Genomic DNA, 22,508 nt, shown 5'->3' on the forward strand with positions numbered 1-22,508 from the left:
AATTGGAAAATTCACAGGTATTTAGAAATGAAACGACTTACTCTTGAATAACCAATGGGCCAAAGAAGAAATCACAAGGGAAATTAAAAAGTATTTTGAAATAAATGAAAACAAAAACACAAAGTATTAAGAGGGAAGTTTATAGTAATAAACACCTACACTGAAAAAGAAGATCTTAAATCAACAACCTGATTTTATACCTCCAAGAACTAGGGGGGAAAAAAAAACTAAAATCAAAGTTAATAAAAGGAAGGAAATGAAGACTAAAACAAAGATAAACAAAATAATCAAAAACAACTGAAAAACAATCAGTGAAACTAAGGGTTGGTTTTTTGAAAATATCAACAAAACCACACTAAAGACAGACATATAGGCAAATGGAACAGAATGAAGAGCCCAGAAATAAACCCTCATGTATACTGAATGATCTTCGACAAGGGTATCACAATGGAGCAAGAATAGTCTTTTCAACAAATGGTGCTGGAAAAACTGGATATCCGCATGCAAAAAAATGAAGATGGACATTTATCTTATACCACCATATACACAAAATGGATTAAAGACTTAATGTAAGACCTGAAACTATAAAACTCCTGAAGAAAATATAGTGGAAAGCTTCATACAGTGGAACAGGCAATGATTTCTTGGTTTTAACACCAAAAGCCCAGGTAACAAAAACAAAGAGAGACAAAGGGGACTACATCAAGCTTAAAAGCTTTTTTTTTAAAGATTTTATTTATTTATGGCAGAGAGAGATAGTGAGAGAGGAAACATAAGCAGGGGGAGCTGGAGAGGGAAAAGCAGGCTTCCTGCTAATAAGCCAGAAGCCCAATATGGGGCTGGATCTCAGGACCCTGGGATCACAACCTGACCCAAAGACAGCCGCTTAATGACTAAGCCACCCAGGTGCCCCATTAAACTTAAAAACTTCTGCACAGCAAAGGAAACAAAAGAGTGAAAAGGCAACCAATGGAAGGGGAGAAAATATCTGCAAACTGCTTATCAAATAAAGGGTTAATATCCAGAATATAAAAAGAACCCATAAAGCGCAATTCCAAAAATAATAACCTGATTAAACAAAGGACTTCAATAAATAGTTCTCCAAAGAATATATGCAAATGGCCAACAAGCATATGAAAAGATGCTCGATTTCAGTAATCAGTGAGATACAAATCAAAACCACAATGAAGTATCACCTTATACCTGTTAGGACGGCCACTATCAGTAAAATAAAATGACAAGTGTTGATGACGATATGGAGAAATTGGAACCCTTGTGCGATGTTGGTGTGACTGTATATGGTACAACCACTATGGAAAACAGTCTGGAGGTTCCTCGAGAAATTAAAAATCAAACTACCACTTGACCAGCAATCCCACTTTGGAGTATATATTCAAAAGAACTGAAAACAGACTTCCAAGAGATATTTGCATATCTATGAACACTACAGCATTATTCACAATAGGCAAAATGTGAAAGCAACCTCAAGATCCATCTAAGGATGAATGGATAAAAAAATAATAATAATCTGAGCCAAATACAAAAGGGCAAATACTGCATAATTTTACTTACGGGAAGTATTTAAAGTAATCAAACTCATAGAGACAGAAAGGAGATTGGTGGTTGCCAGCAGAAGGGGGGGATGGGGAGAAAGGGAGAGTCACCGTTAAACAGGTACAAAGTTCTGTCATGCAATATGAGAGTTTAGAGATCTGATGTACAACAATGTGCACAAAGTAAGCAATAAATAAATCTATACTTGAAAATTAAGAGGGTTAAAAAAATACCTGTATGTGTATAATAATGTAATTCAGGAAAATGAGGGTATAGATTAGGAGTACCAAAAAGACAATCCATTGAGACAAATTAATAACGGTTCTTTCCCGAGTAAATCCAAATATAGTTCTTCATACAAGACAATGGAAGTTATTATTCTTAATCTATATATTGTACATGTGGCTATTTGAAAACACTCATCCCTATCCATGACAGAGGAGGTTTCTGAAATCTGAAAGTTTCTACTATAATTAGTAAGTATATATGAAAAGTTTCCATTTTCCCCTCTGAGCAACTCATGGAAATTATTTATTTTTATTGACAGTGGAAAGCTGAACGTGTTATGTTTTCAGTCAACAGAGGCTAGAAATGAATGTGACTGAAATCTCGATCTTGAAACATTTCTGGTGCAAGGGGAAAATGAAAGGCTTTACCAATTAATTAAAAACAACACCTACACTAGACTCTAAAGACACATCGGTGAAGTTTACATAACATTTACAGAGTCCTTAACTATTTCGGGGCTTCACTATTTTTTACACATATAAGTTGGAAAATTAAAAATTAAGATAAAAATTAAAAAGTCACTAAAGCCAAATCTAAAATGAAAAAAAAAAAAACCCAACCATACTCCTTTATATATGATTTTTAAATTGGTTAATTACTGATTAATTAATTAATGTCTGCCTGCCCCAGGAGAGTATAAAGAACCTGGTTTATATTCCTGAGACAGAATTGGATACTGTAACAGAACTCACTGACTTCCCTCTGTATTGAAAATAACAAAGATTAAGTTTATAAAAGAAAAAACCACAAACTTTCTTCACATTTTCATCTGTGTTCTTTTCTCTCTTCCCAATCATAAGTACATACTTGATTTCCTTCTATTTTCAAGATATATTGTCACCAACTTATCATTTCTTTCTAAACACTGTTGGAAGGTGACATTTGGTTGGGGCAGGGAGGGCAGTTTAATTAGGGAGGTGCAGGAATTTAACATTTATCTACTTTTAACATCACTGTATCTAATTCTGCTTATCAATAAATTTTCAAAACTCGTATTTGTTGGTCAGCTGTCAGGCTCAATTAGTTAAATTTTAATGTAGACCACCAACCACATATATAATATCACATAATGGTATAAATCATACTTTATCTACACAATAAATATCATATCAATATTCAAATCACATATACTTTAATAAAATGGTTTATAAGTAAATCTGAAAATATAGGAGAGGGAAAAAGGAAGGAAAGAAAGACATTTTCTTTTCCCATTTTCTATCAATATATTCTGGCGAATTCTAAAATTGGTGTGTTATGAAATTCTGAAATCTGTGATCTGGCAAAATCTCACTACACAAAGTTGGATAATTATTTGGAACTTTGTGCTTATTCAAAGAATCTTTCTTACTCAAAATGGATATTCCAATTTTTGAAATCCACTCAAATTTGGAGAATGGAAACATAGTTTTTCTTGGAATAATCACTTTGTATACTTACTGAATTTTTATTATTTTTTACGTTATAATCTGAGAGAACACGCATTCGTTCTTTTGTATTTGGGCAGGGCAGAAGTGTACTATTTAAACAACTTGGTAGGATAAATGACAGAATACTGATATTTGTCTTAGGATCATAACAAAATTATCTTTTTTTAAAATAAGATCTCTTTTTTTTTTAAGATTTTATTTATTTATTTGACAGAGAGATCAGGAGTAGGCAGAGAGAGAGAGAGGAGGAAGCAGGCTCCCTGCCAAGCAGAGAGCCCGATGTGGGGCTCGCTCCCAGGACCCTGAGATCATGACCTGAGCCAAAGGCAGAGGCTTTAACCCACTGAGCCACCCAGGCGCCCCGACAAAATTATCTTTAAAGAAAGAAATCTGTGTGTGTGTGCCTGGGAGGGGTTGTGGGGTTGTTAGTGTGTGTGTGTGTGTATATGTGTATGAGATAGATAGATAGATAGATAGATAGATATATGAATGAATTTTTCACAGACATTTCTAAGATATGTTAGTTCTACTAGCAGGAGAATTAAAAAAATTTAGAACACTCCAAAGTTCAGCTCCATGAAATAAAAAATATTTCTCCTCTCCCACAGTAGTTCATAAAATCAATGAAATGTTTCATTGACCTAACCAGTGACTATGTAAAAGTGTTATGTACTTCTATTTTGGAAAGAAAAAAACCCACAAAACTTGATTAGAAAAACAAATACACAAACATAACTGCAGTGGAACTGAATCCTTACTAGATGAGATAGCTCTGGCAACCTAGAGAGAACAGGATCCTCTGAACCCATCACAAAATATTCTCTTCCGGGACTATCAACAAAAGGAGAGGTGTAATGAAGCAGGCGGGGTTGGGGGGGGTGGTGGTGTGGGTGTGGAGGGAAAGAAAACCCAGCTTTTACTATTTTTCAAAAGGGACAACCTGCCTCTAAGTCAAAATCTGACCAAAAACTCATCTTACACTTCTGCATCAGAGACTGATAGTCATCCAGTATCCATTCTTCCAGTATCTTCCTCCACAGGCCCTTTGACCTTCAGGTGTGAAGGTCATGGCCTTGCTTTCAGGAGCAACCAATGAGAATTAAGGGAAAATGGCACGAATCTTCACCCCTTCTGCCTTATCAGCTGGAACGTGGATGCGAAGTCTGGTGCCACCATGAGATAAACCGGGAAGCCTCACACAGGAAAGCAACAGGATGGAACTTGTCTGACTCTCTCACCTTGTTCAAAAGGGCCACACCAGCCTTGAAATGCCTCCTGATATGAGGAAGTGGTGATGCAACATGGGGGCTTAAGTGGGTACGAGAAGAATCAATGAAACAAGATGGGATTGGGAGGGAGACAAACCATAAGTGACTCTTAATCTCACAAAACAAACTGAGGGTTGCTGGGGGGAGGGGGTTGGGAGAAGGGGGGTGGGATTATGGACATTGGGGAGGGTATGTGCTTTGGTGAGTGCTGTGAAGTGTGTAAACCTGGTGATTCACAGACCTGTACCCCTGGGGATAAAAATATATGTTTATAAAAAATTAAAAATTAAAAAATAATAATAAAAAAAATAAATGTAATAAATAACAAAAACTATTCGTGGAGCATAACAAATAGCATGGAGGACATGGGGAGTTAGGAGAAGGGAGTTGGGGGAAATTGGAAGGGGAGGTGAACCATGAGAGACTATGGACTCTAAAAAACGATCTGAAGGGTTTGAATTAGCCGATGGGTGGGAGGTTGGGGTACCAGGTGGTGGGTCTTATAGAGGGCACGGATTGCATGTAGCCCTGGGTGTGGTGAAAAAATAATGAATACTATTATGCCAAAAATAAATAAAAAATAAATTAAAAAAAAAAAGAAATGCCTCCAGATTTCTTGAATGTGGGAGAAAAAGAACCATCTATTTTGCGTAAGGAACTGTCACCTCTTACTCAGTTACTTAACACTCAAACCTGATCCCAAGTCTCACTCATTCCCCACCGCACAGAACAGTCTACGTTTGTTTCTGTTACTTAGGGATTCTCTCATTTGAGATCATGTTTTCCTGAGCATAATACAATTTTTTGTTAAAAGTAATACTATGAACAACTTTATTCCAACAGCTGCCACTAGTGAGTCTTATCTAAGAATTCTAAAAAAATAACAAAATGTGTTTTATTTATTTATTTATTTATTGAGGAGGGGATGGTACTTGAACTCATGACCCTGAGGCAAGACCTGACCTGAGATCAAGAGTCGAGCCACCCAGGCACATTGGATCTTTCTCAATGAAAAACTGTTAAAGGAAGCCTAGCAGCAGAATTTTGGTAACTGAAAAGGTAGGCCCGCAGGACAGAAAAGACATGGTACACAAATTAGAAAGGCAAATTAGAGTCATGGTACGGATGAATTTTCAAATCAGTGATAATGGTTTTAAAATCACTAACAAAAATAATAGAAATTATATTTGAACAACAAAAGCAAAGTGAAAGTAAAAACATTAACGTCCTACAAATGTCTTTTCCTTGTGGCCACGACCCAGCATATGTGGCAACTCTAGAATGCATAACGAGGTCAAAAATTGGCCAAATGTAATAGCAGTTACATAGAGAGTAGTCTACACAGGTTCCAGCAATATAGCTCACAGGCCAAATCCAGGCCACTACCTGTTTTTGTATGGCTAATAAGCTAAAATTGGATTTTACATTTTTAAATGGTTATGTTTTACATAACTATATAAGTACCTACATAACAAAATACTCTCAACTGGCCTGCCAAAACTTTAATATTTACTACTCGATCCTAAACTGCCAGTGCTTGATCTACATGATTAATCAAGTCTTTCTGACTAATACTTAAGGACAAGACAAATTAAAAATTTGAGAAACTTGTGAAACTCCACAGTACTATAGTACTGTGGTATATATACTGACTATAGTCAATATGATATTAAGAATAATCCCCACGGGGTGCCTGGGTGGCTTAGTCAGTTAAGCATCCAACTCAAGATTTCAGCTCAGATTGTGATATCATGGGTGGTGGGATGGAGCCCTGTGGTGGGCTCCACCCACAGTGGGGAGTCTGCTAGAGATTCTCTCTCACCCTCTCCCTCCATTTGCATGGTCTTTCTCTCTCAGGTAAATCAATCAATCAATCAATCTTTAACAACAACAACAAAAAAAGTCTCCACAGTTGGAATAGAAAGGCCTACTTAGAATTTGAACCACTGGTTAACAACTGGCAAATAAATTTACTTAGAATAATATCTTATGATACTCGGAGAGATGTTAGTAAGTGTTATTTGTGGTGAAAAATTAGGAAAATACTTACAGAAAGTTGAACAAAGTATTGTTTTGTATGTGTTTATGTGTGTTCATTTTGCTTTACTCTGACTTCTCAGAGCCTTAAAAAAATCTCCTAGACTGGGATATGGTATACACCAGTTCCTAAATATATTTTACTTTACTTCTCTGATACCTATTAATATCTCAAAGAAAGTATAGATACAATATAGTTTGGGAAATATTTACTTCATATGATATCAAAATAAATTAGCTGGAGATTAAGAAAGTTAAATATACAAGATACATCATAAAATCTAGAAGGGAACCAATTAAAAGAAATTTAACAAATCTCTTGCAGAGTTAGTACTCTCTTGACTAAAGAAAAATGGAGTAAGTCATTAAGAAAAAGATTCACTGAAAATGTGACCATGAAAAAATAAAATATTTTTAAGTCAAAACCAACAAAAAAAGAGAAAGTATGCACAATAAATAAAATAAACAGTTGCATATATAATGCATTAAAGAATTTATAGGACAATGGACATGCACAGTTAACTAAGAGAAAATATAACAAGTAACTTGCCTATGTGCCTGCACTAGTGACCCCTTTTGACTATTTTTCCTACTGAAACAAAACAAAACAAAAATTCAAACTAGGGTGATATGACGGCCTAACTTAAAACTTGGCCCACTTGCCCATGGCTCTTAGGATAAAAAGCAAACTCCTTAACATGGCCGACAGGAAGTGAACTTGGCAGACTTATGCCTTTACTCTCCAGCTTCCTCTCTGCCTCCCACTACCCCCAACCCCCAGCCACAGAACCACAGTGTAGGACATTCTTTCTCCCAGGATATTCTCTCCCTATCATCCCACTCATTTATCTCAATTCACTTGCACATAGCCTTCAGTTCTAACTTTCAGTTCAGACTCTATTTTCTCAGAAGAGCCTTCTTCTACTGTGATTCCGTGGACTTGTATCAGATTCTCCTTTTAATAGTCTTGGCACCCTGCCCTTTCCCTTCACAGAGCTCACCTCCAGTTTTAATGAAATGAGTGTGAGACAACTGCATTAAAGTTGAATCGTCTGACTACCTGATAAACTCCACAAGGCCAGGGACCATGACTGTGTTGTTCATCTTAGTACCCCCAGCACTCAGAAGAATATCACAACAATTTTTAAAAAACAAAGCAACAACAAAAAATACTTCTGAAAAAGGATAAAGATGCTATGTATTTTTAGGACAGGGAGACTATAGGTAATACTTTTCTTTTCCTACTTTTCTGCATTTTACATTTATTTTCTATGACGCATGTTAATAAAATACAGAAGTTTATGATGGACCCATATCTAAATAAGTAAATATAATAAGTGAAAATCAGACTTTTTAAAAAAATCGAGGTGGTGAAACTTGATCTTGTGCAGAATTAATTCAAATAGAAAACTTAGCACACATTTATTGAAAAGGAAAATGTTCTTGATGTAGAGTTAACTGAAAAAATATACCATAAAATAGTGTACCTGATATGAAACCATTTTATGGTTATATAAGCCATATAACCATTATATGATTATTTTGATTTATGGAACCTTGGCAAGTACTAGAATTTCATATACTACAACCTTTAAATGTGATAATCTCTGGGTACTAACTAAAAGGTCTTTTTTTCCTACAAGATCATTTGCTTTTCTACATTTTTAATGCTTTCAGTTTGTATACATGTTAGGAAAAATCTAATCTCTTTTTTCGCATTTACATTTTGGTTCAATTTGCAGCCCATTTTTAGGAATACATCTATTTTTTTCAAGTAAGAAATGCCTTAAACTACCCTACCTACTTCTTACAGTATCATACCGATTATTTTCTACAGTTTGTTTTATTAAAGCATACTCGACCCAAAAGTACTTCACATAAACTTGATTATTATACCAGTCTTTTTAACAAGTTCATGGCACTGATAATATGGTATTACAAATTATCAATATCAATTTTCCAATACTGCAAGCCTTCTAGATTCTATTGTTGTAATGTGAGTCATCACCTATGCTTATATCCATAAAACTTCCCAAAAAGTCACCATAATCTTAACTAAGAGAAGCCGAAAAACATTTTTGAAAAATTATTCTGCAGAACACTATTTTCCACTTATTCCAAACAGCACAAGGTTTGCAGGAAATGAAATGAAACCATGGTAACCAACTAAACCTATCATGAGCTATCAGATCAAAAGAACACATTGTACATTACACGTCAACGCCTACCACCAGCACAATCTTTCCCCGGTTCTTTTTGATCCTTCTTCCTATACATGAAAAAAGCCTTCAACCGGTTTTTATCTTTTAAAAATGTGAAAGCCCCTTTACCAGTATCTACCAGTATCTATCTGTAATTCTCTAACTTTATCCAGGAACTCTGGCTGAGTTTACCTTTAAGAGTCAACCTCATGCTCTGAGATTCAATTAAGAAATCCTGTAGGGTTTTTTTCCCCCCCAATTATTAGCAAATTACATTTTTTACTTCAATGAATTTTATGATTTTTTTAAATACAGGAGCAATAGTTTCTTCATATTAAATCTTCAGCACTGTAAAGATAAAAACATATTCTCACAGGAATTTCTTCCTTAATAGAATCTTACCAGCATTCCAAACTCAAAGACACAATAAATTAAATCATAACTGCACATAATACAGAAAAGTCCCTTTGTCCTCTTGCCCATTCTGTCACCAATCATCAACCCCCATCCTAGGAACTGAAGCTAAATCCACAGAATCTAGCTCAACATGTTCTTAAACTACCAACCATCAGTTAAAATGAAATAAACAATGTATTGATCGCTTTTGTCAGGCATTAATTGTTTATTATGTAACTATTTAGCCAGAGAAACAACAGGGCAAGCCTCCATAAAGACTAAGGATTATCGGGGCACGTGGGTGGCTCACTGAGTTAAAGCCTCTGCTTTAGGCTCAGGTCATGATCCCAGGGTTCTGGGATTGAGCCCCGGTTCCGGCTCTCTGCTCAGCAGGGAGCCTTCTTCCCTTCTTCTCTCTTTGCCTGTTTGTGATCTCTGTCTGTCAAATAAATAAATAAATAAAATCTTAAAAAAAAAAAAGACTAAATGCTGTGGTTAGCCGCTCTCTAAAGTGATCACTTAATAATATTTTTTCTTTTATATAAAAATATATGCATATGTAATGCGCCACAAAATAAAATGCAAACATGCCATAAAAAATACATATATTTTATGCACAACGAATTTCTGAACAGATAGACACCTAATTGCGAATGACATTTTTTCTAAGAAGTGGAACTAGAAGAAGCATGTGGTAGAAAAGAAAGGTTATTTGACATTATTTGGAAAAAAAATTCAACCACATCCACATGTTGATTTCATAATCGTAATAGATGTAGTAAATTACAAAAATGCAGAATGTGATTATTTTTATAGATGACTATTATTTTTCTTTATTCAAGCTGACTACAAAAATTATTTTTGTAAGTACAAATGATCACCAAATGATTTTATCATGAAATTCTAGTTTAAATAATTAAACTTATACATATATGATTTTGCTTTTCTCTTTTTGGGGGGGCGGGGGTGAAAAGTTAACTCTTAAGGATTAGATAGAGTAAGTCTTATCCTAAAAGTCTTTAGAGAGGATTGGTAGGCTTTATAAAAATGATAATGTGTTAACTTAAAAGTCTTTACTAAAAAATTCAAAAGCTAAGAGTTTACTTTTCTGCCACATTCCTTGTCAACTTAGAGAAGTGCTGCATGATTTAGTGTTGTTTTGGATATTGTTTTTAACTAGTTATATCCTCTATTATTTTTTAAGATTTTATTTATTTATTTGACAGAGGGAGAGAGATCACAAGTAGGCAGAGGCAGGCAGAGAGAGAGGGGGAAGGAAACAGGCTCCCTGCCAAGCAGAGAGCCCAACGCGGGGCTCGATCCCAGGACCCTGAGATCATGACATGAGCTGAAGGCAGAGGCTTAACCCACTGAGCCACCCGGGTGCCCCTTTATTCTCTATTTCTTAGCTTTTTGCTCTTTAGCAAGTTAACCCTTGGATTCCTTACTATAAAATGCAGAAAATATACCACATAGGCTTATTTCATAGATCACACTCAATTTTCCAACCTGTATGTCCTGAAAAGAGGTTGCAGGTTAAAAAATACAAAAAGTGTCCAGCCATTTTAAAGACCAGGAAGGTATGATGCAGCTGAAGTCCTTGGGCTGGTCACATTGGGCCACATTAAGGTAAATACAGTACATTTACTTTAGTGTACCATAGAACATCATAATTTTCAATGGGTGCCACAATATGAAAAAGTATTGGAAAATACTCAAAGATAATGCACATAAAGTATTTACCATAGTGTCTGCCTGACTCAGGAAATATTCAGTAAATGCTATCTCTTATTTATAAAACTATATTTATAAAACTGTTAAGTCCATTAGTAAGATATTTATGTATGCCAAATCATTCACAGGAAAGGAGGCACGTTATCAACACATTCTGGGGCAGTATCTGTTACCAAGAAACAGATCTTAAATTAAGAGAACCTGATAGGCTTTCCACTGCACCTTACAGTAGATACGTAAGTCAGATTCCAGTTTCCCTTTACAAAGCAGATAACCAGAGTAAGTTACCTCTCTCGCATCAAAGTTCCTGTCAATACACTCTAAAATGTACTTAAAATTCAACTCCATCCTCAATGCTCTGTGGAATGTGCCTGATGTTGTGCCTTAAGAATACAAAAACCAAAAATATATTGAAATCAGCTTTTGTAATTTCTCTATTTTGGTTTAAATCCATTGCAAAGTATGCATACTTTTGAGATAGAACTGAAGCTTACACAGAGTGAATATAAGACCATAAAAACACGACAAATGTAGTACCATTCAAGAGTGCACATCAAAACCACAGTGCGGTACCGCTTTCCCCCTACTAGGGCATCACACCTATTGTTTATTTCATTTTTTTTTTAAGATTTTATTTATTTATTTGACAGACAGAGGTCACAAGTAGGCAGAAAGGCAGGCAGAGAGAGAGAGAGAGAGAGAGAGAGGAGGAAGCAGGCTCCCCGCCGAGCAGAGAGCCCCGTGCGGGGCCGTGCGGGGCTCAATCCCAGGACCCTGGTATCATGACCTGAGCCAAAGAAAGAGGCTTTAACCCACGTAGCCACCCAGGCGCCCACACCTACTGTTTAAATCAAAGACATAATAACAAGTGTTGGAGAAATTGGAACCCTCATACATCACGGGTGGGACTGTAAAATAGTAAAACTTTGGGAAAAAATTTGGCAGTTCTTCAAAATGTTAAACCTAGAGCCACAATATGATCCAGCAATTTCACTCCTAGATATGTACCCAAGAGAAATGAAAACACATGCCTACACAAAGACTTGTACAGAGCATTAACCATACTAGCATATTTATAACAATGTTATTCATAATAGCCCCAAAGTGGAAACAACTCAAATGTTCATGAACTGATGAGTGGGAAACAAAAGGAAGTATATATCTATACATCAAAGTATTATTCAAATACTATACATTAATAAAAAGGAATTAAATAGTAATACATGTGACAACACAGATGAACCTTGAAAACATGCTAAGGGAAAGATGTAAAAAAAAACCCCACGTATTATATATTATTTCATTTTTATGAAATGTCTTTGAGGTATGAATTTGTAGAGATAAAAACATGCCAATGGTTCCCTGAGGCTGGAAGGGTTGGGAATAAGAGAGAAGTGACTACAGATGAGTTTGGAGTTTCTTTTTTAGGGTGGTTAAATGTTTTAAAATTGATTATGTTGCATAACGTTGTGATTGCATCAAAACCTACTGAATTGTACAATTTAAATGGGTGAATTCATATGTTAATTATAATTCTTTAAAAAAATTTTTTAAAGAGTAAGGTTAAATAACATGCAAAAGGCAAGCTTGTGAAAAAAGTTAGGGGGAAAAGTTGGAATTTTGTAATATATTGAAACTAAGTGGTTGCTATCAGTTGAAGTTACAGAACACTCTGGACAAGAGGGAAATCTTTTTCAGTCCAAGGGGAAAAAAAGATTAAAACCCCAGGAAACAGGAAGAAAACAAATCAGTTAGTCAATGAGCCCTTAACTTTTTTTCTCTATCTAATACTTCAGCAAGAAGTCTTTTAGGCTTAACAAAAAAGGGGTGTGAAAGGGATGCCTGTGTGGCTCAGTCACTTAAGCATCTTTGTCTTGGGTCATGATCTGGGCTCCTGGGACCAATTCCTGCATCGGGCTCCTTGCTCAGTGGGGCACCTGCTTCTCCCTCTGCCTGGCACGCCACCTGCTTATGCACATTCACTCTTTCAGACAAATAACTAAATAAAGTCTCTAAAAACAGGGGGTTGTGAAAAGGAGAAAAAAAGTGGGGAAGGTATCTGAACTTAGGAAACCGAAGAAATCTGGTAGATTTTTTTCCCCCTTCTTTCCCCTTCTCTGCTTCCAGCATTTAATTCTAATTTGTTGACTGGAAATGAGAAATATATCAAAGGCTCTTATACTCAACCTATAGATAAAGTTTTCTCTCCCTGTAGACAGTTCACTTGAAAAGCCATTAAGCAGAATGCTTGGCGAGATGGGAGTCCAAAAATACAGAAAGTGAGCAAATCAAATGTTTAATGGAATATCTCTCAAAGAGTGCTCCACAGAGAGGAATGAAGAGGGTCTCATAATCAAATGAGTTTGGGAAAGGCAGTATGTTTTTTAAACAATACTCATGGGCTCTGAGAACTACTGTAGGAAAGAAGTCCAACCACTTATATTTAATGGGAGGTCACTCATGGGGTTCCTCAAATTCACCTCTCTACTACAGATAACGCTGCCAATGTTGGCCTAGAGTCCCCTGTTCCACAGACCCTGAACTCGAGAACACTGTCCTCTCTGACTTCCCTTTCTATCGCCCCCAACACTGACCAATCCTTCTCCTAACCAATTATTTAAATAAGTTGATACATTCCGTTTAGAGTTAAATCTTCAGAGTTTTAGAAGTTATTATCTTCCACTTTGATGCAAGGTTGCAAATTAGTTTCTTTGATTCTTCCCAAAATGAAAATCACACTACTGAATTTTTTGTGTGTGATTATAAAAATGATACACATGCACTGTAAAACAAAAAAATCAGGCAACTCATAAAGATTCCTTTAGATACTTTGCTTATACCCAATAGATACCCAATAGATACATAATCTTACTTTAGTAGTATAATACCATACATACTGTCCTATATAATGAATTTTATTTTTCAAATTAACACGAACCAATACATATTTCCCAATTTATTGAATAAAAAGATATATTTTCTGGGGCGCCTGGGTGGCTCAGTGGGTTAAGCCTTTGCCTTTGGCTCAGGTCATGATCTCAGGGTCCTGGGATCAAACCCCACATTGGGCTCTCTGCTCAGCAGGGAGCCTGCTTTCTTTCCTCTCGCTCTGCCTGCCTCTCTGCCTACTTGTAATCTTTGTCTGTCAAATAAATAAATAAAATATTTTTTAAAAAAAAGAAGATATATTTTCTTAATTTAAAAAAAAATTTATTTACATAATCTCTACCCCCAAATGTGGGGCTTGAACTTATGACCCCAAGATCAAGAGTTGCATGCTCTTTGAATGGAGCCAGCCAGGTGCCCCAATAAGGTCTGTTTTTAAAAATACATATAATAGATATATCTAAACATATTAACAATATGCTTTCTCAATCTTTAAATTCTCATTTGTTCTCCATTATCTAAAATTTTCCTAGGGGAACCTGGGTTAAGCCTCTGCCTTCAGCTCAGGTCATGATCTCAGGGTCCTGGGACTGAGCCCCGCATAGGGTTCTCTGCTCAGCAGGGAGCCTGCTTCTCCCTCTCTCTGCCTACTTGTGATTTCTGTCAAATAAATAAATAAAATTTTTTAAAAGATAAATAAATAAAGTAAAATTTTCCTAAATAATTCCTATCTTAGTGGTCAGCACAAAACTAATAGGAAAGTGCTAAGCACTGTGGGTATAAAGCATTCTCTGGAATATCCAGACACAGAATTTAGGGATTATCAAGACTCTTGCACATATGTCATCTTGCTCTTCTCCCAATTTAGAGAAGCTAAAATGAGTCAGACTCAAAAGAAATGTCTTTGGAATTGCCAAATCTGTAGTTAACATTTCTCCTCATCATGAGCCCTTCAAAATCTATTAAGATACCTGAAACTCTTGTAAAAGTTATTTTTTTTAGCCAAAGGAAAACCACCTATAAATTAATTACCTAAATAATTCTGGAAAAACTTAGGTTCCACTAAGTTTTCCACTCATTATTCTTTCTGCTTTCACAATGATCCTTCCAAATTACAAATGTAATCATCACCCCCTTCTATTAAAAGTTTTCAGTGACTCCCATTTCCTAAAGATAAAGTCCAAATTCTTAAGGATGAAATACCAGGTTTTCCTGGCACTCTGACTGCCAACACTTCCTGTACCCCCAAGCCCCAGCAGCCTGCCATGCACTGAATGTTCCACTCTGTTCTATATCTTCCTTCCTTGGCTGTTTCTTCCCCAAATGCTTGTTTTTCAACACACTCTATTCTTCTACCTGGCATACCTCTAGTCTACCATTAAGAGCCAACTTAAATGTCTTCTTTCTTGACCCAAGTTGATAGTACTGCCAAAACACCGAAGCTCAAAAAACACTACAATTTTTGGTGAGGCAGTTATCTGAGAGATTATTTTAATTTCCCAATTTAACAGTGAAGACCAAGCTCCTGACTTTGACAAAAGCCATGGACACATTTACAACACACAAGGCATAAATATTTTAAGGTATATAATTAGGTTTTCCAATCATCTTTAAAATATTGAATTACTTTAAAGTCAGTTTGGAAAATATTTTAAGTCAAGTTTTGAAAAAAATTATAGGCAAAAGAACATCAAAACAGAATTTACAAAACTCTAGCCTCATATACAACTTTCTTTGGAGCTAATACCAAATACTCTCACTTATTTACCAAAGCTAAAATTGAATATACTACTTTAATCAGAGATTGATCAGGACTAAAAGGTTTGAATAATTATACCACAGATGGATCCTCACTGTCAAACAAGGAAACTACTTTAATGAATACCCACTATTTTATATACTATGTGCCTTGTATCCATTTTCTCTCCTCACTCAACCAGCTTCCTTCTTTAAAATAGGAAAAGAAAACTAGATTTTGTTTGTTCGTCCAGATTCCCTCTCAAGCCTTATCTTCCAGAAGAAACTGATCCCATCTCCCAAGCTCCAGAACCATGGGCTGGTTAAACAAGCAATCAATCAGTACATGCATTTCCTTGCAGACTGATATTGGCTCAGGGGTGGGAAACGGAGAGCTGCGGAGGCCTGGTCCACTTGAAGGGAAGGAGGCATGAGAAAGGAGAGGTTCCCTTGTACTCTATGGCCAGGCATAAAGAAGGACACGTACACCTCTGATGACCCTTGGCAGCCACTTTCTGACTACAAGAAAAGCCACTCTTAGACCAGAGCTGATGCTGTGAGCGGCCCTGAATAGAAATGAGGTAACAAGTTCTTGATAACATCACTAGGGCACTGATCATCCATGTTACTGCATTTCCAAATTTCTCATTAGGTATTTCCTTAAGTAATTTATTGTTTGAGCCAACAGAGTTTGCCTGTTTTAGATATCAGATTATACTTGCAGTTGAATGAATCTCAATTGATAGAGAATTTGATTCTTTTAGAAAGGCTGCTGCTGGGACACCTGGATGGCTCAGTCGGTTAGGCGGCTACCTTCCGCTAGGGCATGATCCCACACTCCTGGGATCAAGCCCCACATTGGGTTCCTTGCTCAGCGGGAAGCCTTCTTCTCCCTCTGCCTGCCACTATGCCTGTGCTCTCTCTCTCTCTCTCTCTCTCTCTCTCACAAATAAATAAATCTTTTAAAAATAAATAAATAAATAATTTAAAAAGGCTGCCGCTAATTACAGACTTTTAAAAGGTCTCTTTTGCAACTAATGGGATTATAATTCCTACTTTACACATGAGAATCTAAAGCTCAAAGAGGTTAAATATATATAATAAGATTAGGCAACTCGAACTCATTTTTGTCAGGCTCTAAACTACTACAGCTATTTCCAAAGTTCTACAGTGAGAGCAGGTAACTGAAATTCTATTTTGTGACAGATGTTTTAAAATCTCAATTCTTGATTCTCTCTGACCTTCTTCTCTTTCAACCTATATGTTTACTGAAAGTTCTCCTGTTTAGGTCAGTAAATGTTTCTTCTTTCAGGGATACCTGGGTGGTACAGTCAGTTAAGCATCTGACTCTTGGTTTCAGATCCGGTCCTGATCTCAGAGTTTTGAGATCGAGCCCCGCATCGGGCTCCATACTTAGCAAGGAGTCTCCTTGGGATTCTCCCTCTGCACCTCCCTCTGCTTGCTCTTGTGCTTGCACGCTCTCTCTCTCTCAGATAAATAAATAAATCTTTTAAAAAAAGTTTCTTCTTTCAGCTTTCTAGTTTTGGTAAAATGCATACTTACATTTTTCTTGTCAGTAAAAATGAACAAATTTAGCAAATCAGGCCACTGAAAAAAAGGCATATCTTTATATCAAAGGGAACCAGTGTTATCAAAGAGCACAATACATCAAAGTAATGTATAACTTTAGTACTGACACCATATTAAATGTGCAACATCAATATAAAGAGGTGTTTTAATATTTCCAAGGAAATTCTTGGATGGAATCCAAGCAAGTATGCCCCACATTAAATGAATGGCTTAGGAAAATAATAGTGAAATCCTAGAGTTGAGCTATGATTCCAATTCCACCTATTAGCACACTAAAGACAGAAAAAGTATACAGTTCTTGAAGATCAGAATGTTATTTACACCTTTGTTCAGAGAGTAAAGGTCTTTTTTGCATTCATATCAATTTTATGAAAATTTCAGATAAACATAGTGAAAAAACTAGTTTTGAATGTGTTGTGATTAGACCTATATGCAGAAACTGGTTAGACTCTTATCAGGTATAGCAGTGGCAATGAGAATATAGATCGCAAATATCTAAAAGATCATTTCATATGAACACTAATATTAACTCTTCACTGGTCTTTTCACCTTATTTCACTACTTCCAAGAATTCATGGTGCAGTACTTATGTAACTCTATCAGATATTTATAGTGAACAATTGTTTTAATGGGTCATTATTCAAGAAAATACAGGAAAAGATGGAGAAATTCATCAGAGAATTAGAATCGAAAAAAAAGAAAGAGAAGAAGAAAATTCTGTACCTAAGTAACACAAAATATGAAACTAGGAACTCAGTGGATTGGTTTAACAGCAGGTCAAAAATAGTAGAATACAGGACTAGTGAACAGAAAGATGGGTCAATAGAAAATGTCCCAACTAAAGTTCAGAGAGATAAAAGTCGGAAAGTTAGTCAAGAGGCAAAAAAATTTAGAATAGTAAGAAAATAATTTATTCTGAATAAACCTGTAGTTAGAGAAATACCAATGGAGTTTTTTCAAGCTATGGAAAGATAATTCCAAGAAAATGCAAAGTTATAGGAAAAAATGAAGAACAATGAAGGGGTTAATATAGGAGTAAATAGAGACAAATACTGACTTTTCTGTTTATACAATAACAATTAGGTATTGTGGTTTATGGTATATGGAAATAAAACATCTCAAAATAACAAGATAAAAGGTAGGAGGGAGGGAAATGGAAATTAGAGTATTCTAAGATTCTAGCATTATTAGGAAAATGATAGAAACAATCATTTATATTAAATAAAAATGAGCCAAGGCCATATGTTTTAACCTCTAGTTCAACCATTAAAAGAAGAGTAGAAGAATGTATTACTCAAGTGGGAGGAAAAAATGCAATAAAAAATTGACTTATAGGGGTGCCTCAGTGGCTCAGTCGGTAATCATCTGTCTTCAGCTTGGGTCACGATCCCAGGGTCGTAGGATCAAGCCCCCTATCGGGCTCCAGGTTTGGCAGAAAGACTGCTTACCCTCTCCCACTTTTCCTGTTCATGTTCCTGCTCTCACTGTCCCTCTCTCAGTCAAATAAATAAATAAAATCTTTTAAAAAAAATTGACTTGTAAACAAAGAAAGAGAAGCATAAAACAGGAGAGTTACATAGAAAATAAGATAGTATTTAAATCAAATATATCAGCAATTACATTAAATGTAAATGGATTCTATATTTTCAGCTGAAATTAAAAACTTGGAAACCGAAAACAGAAATAAAGGACAAGTCACAAACTTGAAGGAGACAATTCAATATATATATAACCAAATGATGAGTAGCCAGAATAAATGACTTTTATAAATCAACAAGAAAATGACAAGGTAAGGGATCTGAATGCAAATTTCACAGAAGAAAAAATGTGAATAGTAAATAAACACAAAAAGATGCTCAACCTCACTTGAAATCAGAGACATTCAAATTAATCAGCAGACACCATCAGCCTGCCATAATATCTGACAGTATTAAGTGAAAACAATAGGAATTCTTATACAGTGTTGTGGAATAAACTGTGCAACTAACTACTTTGGAAAAAATTACTCATTATCTAATAAAGCAAAAGCAGCAACTTTACATCTAAGTAAATATTCTAGAGAAAATCATAATATATACCAGGAGATATTTACAAGATTATTATACATGGAGGACTCTTTAACAGCACCAAACTAAAAACCACCCACATGTCCATCAATAATAGGATGGATAAATAAATCATAGTATATTTATTTAGTGGATAATATCACAGTGTAAATAAATCAATTATAGCCATGTTCTAAAATAAAGAAAAAATCTCAGGAATATAATGTGGAATGAAAAAAAAACTGAAGAATACATTCTACATGTCCAATTTATTTAAAGCTCAAAAATGAACAAATCAAAACAATGCATTATGTAGGGATACAAACATATGTTATAAGCTAGTAAAGAAAAGTGAGAGAATGATAATCAAGATAGATTAGCCAGTGTGAGGGACAGGAGGAAGAAGGAAGGATTGGGGTAGGTATATACAGTACAAATGAGACACCAAAGGCAATAGCTATTTCTTAAAATGCAGGTTGGACACATAGAGTTATAGTAACATGTTAATTAATAATTTTTAAATAACTATAATATAAATATAATTTTTATATTTCTTGTAAGTATTCCTTTGTATGTTCTTAACATTTAATAAAAAGTATGTTTTATATGACAATATATAACATGCACTAGTCCTACCCTTTCATATGTCATTCTATATGACACTGAACCTAATTTTTTTCTAGTGAGAATGATAAGATATTTTTAAAGAATTAATTCTAAACTATGAAAATCATAAAAAATGTTTTCAAAAGCAAACTCCTTAGATTTTCTTAGTTTTTTTTTAATAACTGGTAATTACAATATATCATTAAACTACAACTAATCCAAATGTTGTCAATATCAATACACAGAAAATCCCAAAGTCACTCAACTACTTCATGCTTCCTGACGTATAGTCTAGTGCTTGGGCTAGCATTTTATCTTCAACTATACATTCCAACCATGCGGATGCCTCTCCATAGACTTTCATCGTATAAAAATCTTTCTTTAAGCAACAATCATTTTTCTTGAACTGAGGAGTCAATATGAGCAAAGGCAAAGCCAGAAAAACCTGGCCTGAAATTCAGGCTGAGGTAGGGTATGGGAGAAGATGGTGCTCAAGAGAAAACTAAGATGTTAACTACAGACGACCTCCCATGCTCAAAAGCAACTTGTGGTCTTTTTTTTAAATTAACACGAAAAAAATATTTGCTATGGGATGCAGTGTCTGATACAATGCGAGGTGAAGGCCTCTAAATGTGGCAGTGCCAGGGCCTACAAACACCTTAAAATAGAACTAAGAAGAAAAAGAAGAGTGAGGTCTTGGTTTCAGTTGTGTGGACCGACTAAATGATAGTGTCATCAGCTAATAAAGGGAATACAGATGTTACAGCATATTTGGGAGGAAAACTGATGAGTTCAGTCTTGGACATCATGAGGCTGAGGTGCCAGTGGAGCAAGCTGACTCCAGGGACTTGTTTTTAACTATAGGGGCTGTGGTTATCAGAGTAAACGCATAATGAACATTGACAGCCAAAATTTGTGAAACTGGCTCCCCTAAATGGGTCAGGCATTATGTTGAAAACAAAACAAATTGATGTGAATTGGGAGAATTTTCAGTTGAAATGGGGGAATATCAGATATATCAATACAACTTCTTTTTATTTTAACACTTCCCTGCCACACACCTAGTTCAAAACAAGGAAGATCATATTTCAGCATATAAATTCCTCACAGTGTATATTCCCAAATCCCCTACTCCCACTACAGCCCATTACTCGTTACTATTTCTTTTCCCTGTACAATTTTATGGTCATTTTCAATAACAAAAGGAAGGCTGCATGTTTTCTCCAGACATATAAATTAAAAACATTCCAATCAATCCCATGTTCATCTATTCTCCAATTTCTATTGTCAGATTTCCTGCACTGAAGTGGATGGGAAGTAATTATAAAATTACAGTGTAGGAATATGGTCAGTGTATCCCTACAGTCCCTGCAGGTGGGAAGGAGAAAGAGCTTGGGAGCTCTGGGTCCTACTTCTCTCCACACTAAATCCTTGGCCCTAGGGTGTTCCCTGATGTCACTCAGTGAAAAGTGAGTGACAGCCACACTAGAAGATGAGTGGCATTATGGTATGATGGAGTACCTGAACCTTCAACGAGGTGACACTGAGCTCAAAGTCAGTTTTGTAACTTACTGTGTGATCTTGGAGGGATTTGGGGCAGAAGGTAATAAAGAGGAAAGGAAGAGAGTGTTGTGCAGATATCTGTCTCTCCCTCACCCCACTTCCTTCTTCATTATTCTGGCCCATAAGTCTTCACTTGTACACTCGTTTACCACAGACATAGAGAAGACCAGACTATTCGGAAATGGGGTGTGGTAGAATCCTAAAATTACAAAATGTTTGGCATAAAAAGAGGAAAAAACTGACTTGAGGGAATTCTGTGATTTACACCAAATGTGTCTTTAGTTTATTTGGTGGTAAAATGAGTATCTGAATTCCGAGCCCAGATTTTTTTCCCTATATACCATAATTTAAACCTGAAAAACAATATAACCAAATAACTACAGGGGGATTTACACTTTTTAATTTGCCATAAAAAGCAAATTTCCATGCCTGCAACAAGCTTTATTCTCCAAGTACACAACTGATTCCAGAATTCAGTAAAAAACAGTACTGGATTATATCATTCTTTTTGTCAAGAAGATTAAGTCTTGTGGATAGGACTAAGAGCAGTCCCTGCTCACCCAACTAGGCATAGGTGACTGGAGAAGGGGTTTGACCTGGTCATATTAGAGCAACAACATCATCTTTCTGTTCTCTCACTGTGGCTACCAAAAGAAATTGCCACGCCTTTGGCCTCCATCTTAGGAAGTCTCCACACTTAAGTCTTTTCCAAAGATGAATAAATACACAAAGACAATGGATAATTATCTCAAGCCTTTGGAGAGGGAGCAATGGAGAGTGACTAAGAACACAGGCTCTGAAGCCAGATTATCTGCATTCAAATATCAGCTACAGGAATTATTAAATGTATGACCTTGGCCAAGTTACTCAACCTCTAGGTCCTCAGTTTCCCTCTCTATTAAGCAGAGATAGAAAGAGTACATCCATCCTCGAGTTGCCAAGAAGATTAAATAAGGTCAGGGCTTGGCATGAAGGAAGCCCAATGGATAAGCATGCTGTTGTACTACTGCTCTGTTATTATTGCAGGGCTAATGGAAATATTTGTTTTCTGGGCACTGTACTAGAAGCTAAGAATAGCCAAAATCCTAGGCAAAGTTCAGTTGACAGGGAAGAGCCAAGAGCTCCCAGGAAAAGCTGCTTCCATCAAAAGCCAACCTAAGAGAAATGATATTGGCT

The 22,508-nt window shown here is 35.9% G+C and overlaps 1 protein-coding gene across 4 annotated transcripts in view; it reads right to left on the reverse strand.

Moving 5' to 3' along the window:
• The window catches only part of CHN1 (chimerin 1), a 211,735-nt gene that overhangs the window by 104,256 nt on the left and 84,971 nt on the right, over positions 1-22,508 (reverse strand). The gene's annotated exons all lie outside the window — the stretch shown is intronic.

Source organism: Mustela nigripes, chromosome 3, assembly GCF_022355385.1.
Source record: "Mustela nigripes isolate SB6536 chromosome 3, MUSNIG.SB6536, whole genome shotgun sequence".
Lineage (NCBI taxonomy): Eukaryota > Metazoa > Chordata > Mammalia > Carnivora > Mustelidae > Mustela > Mustela nigripes.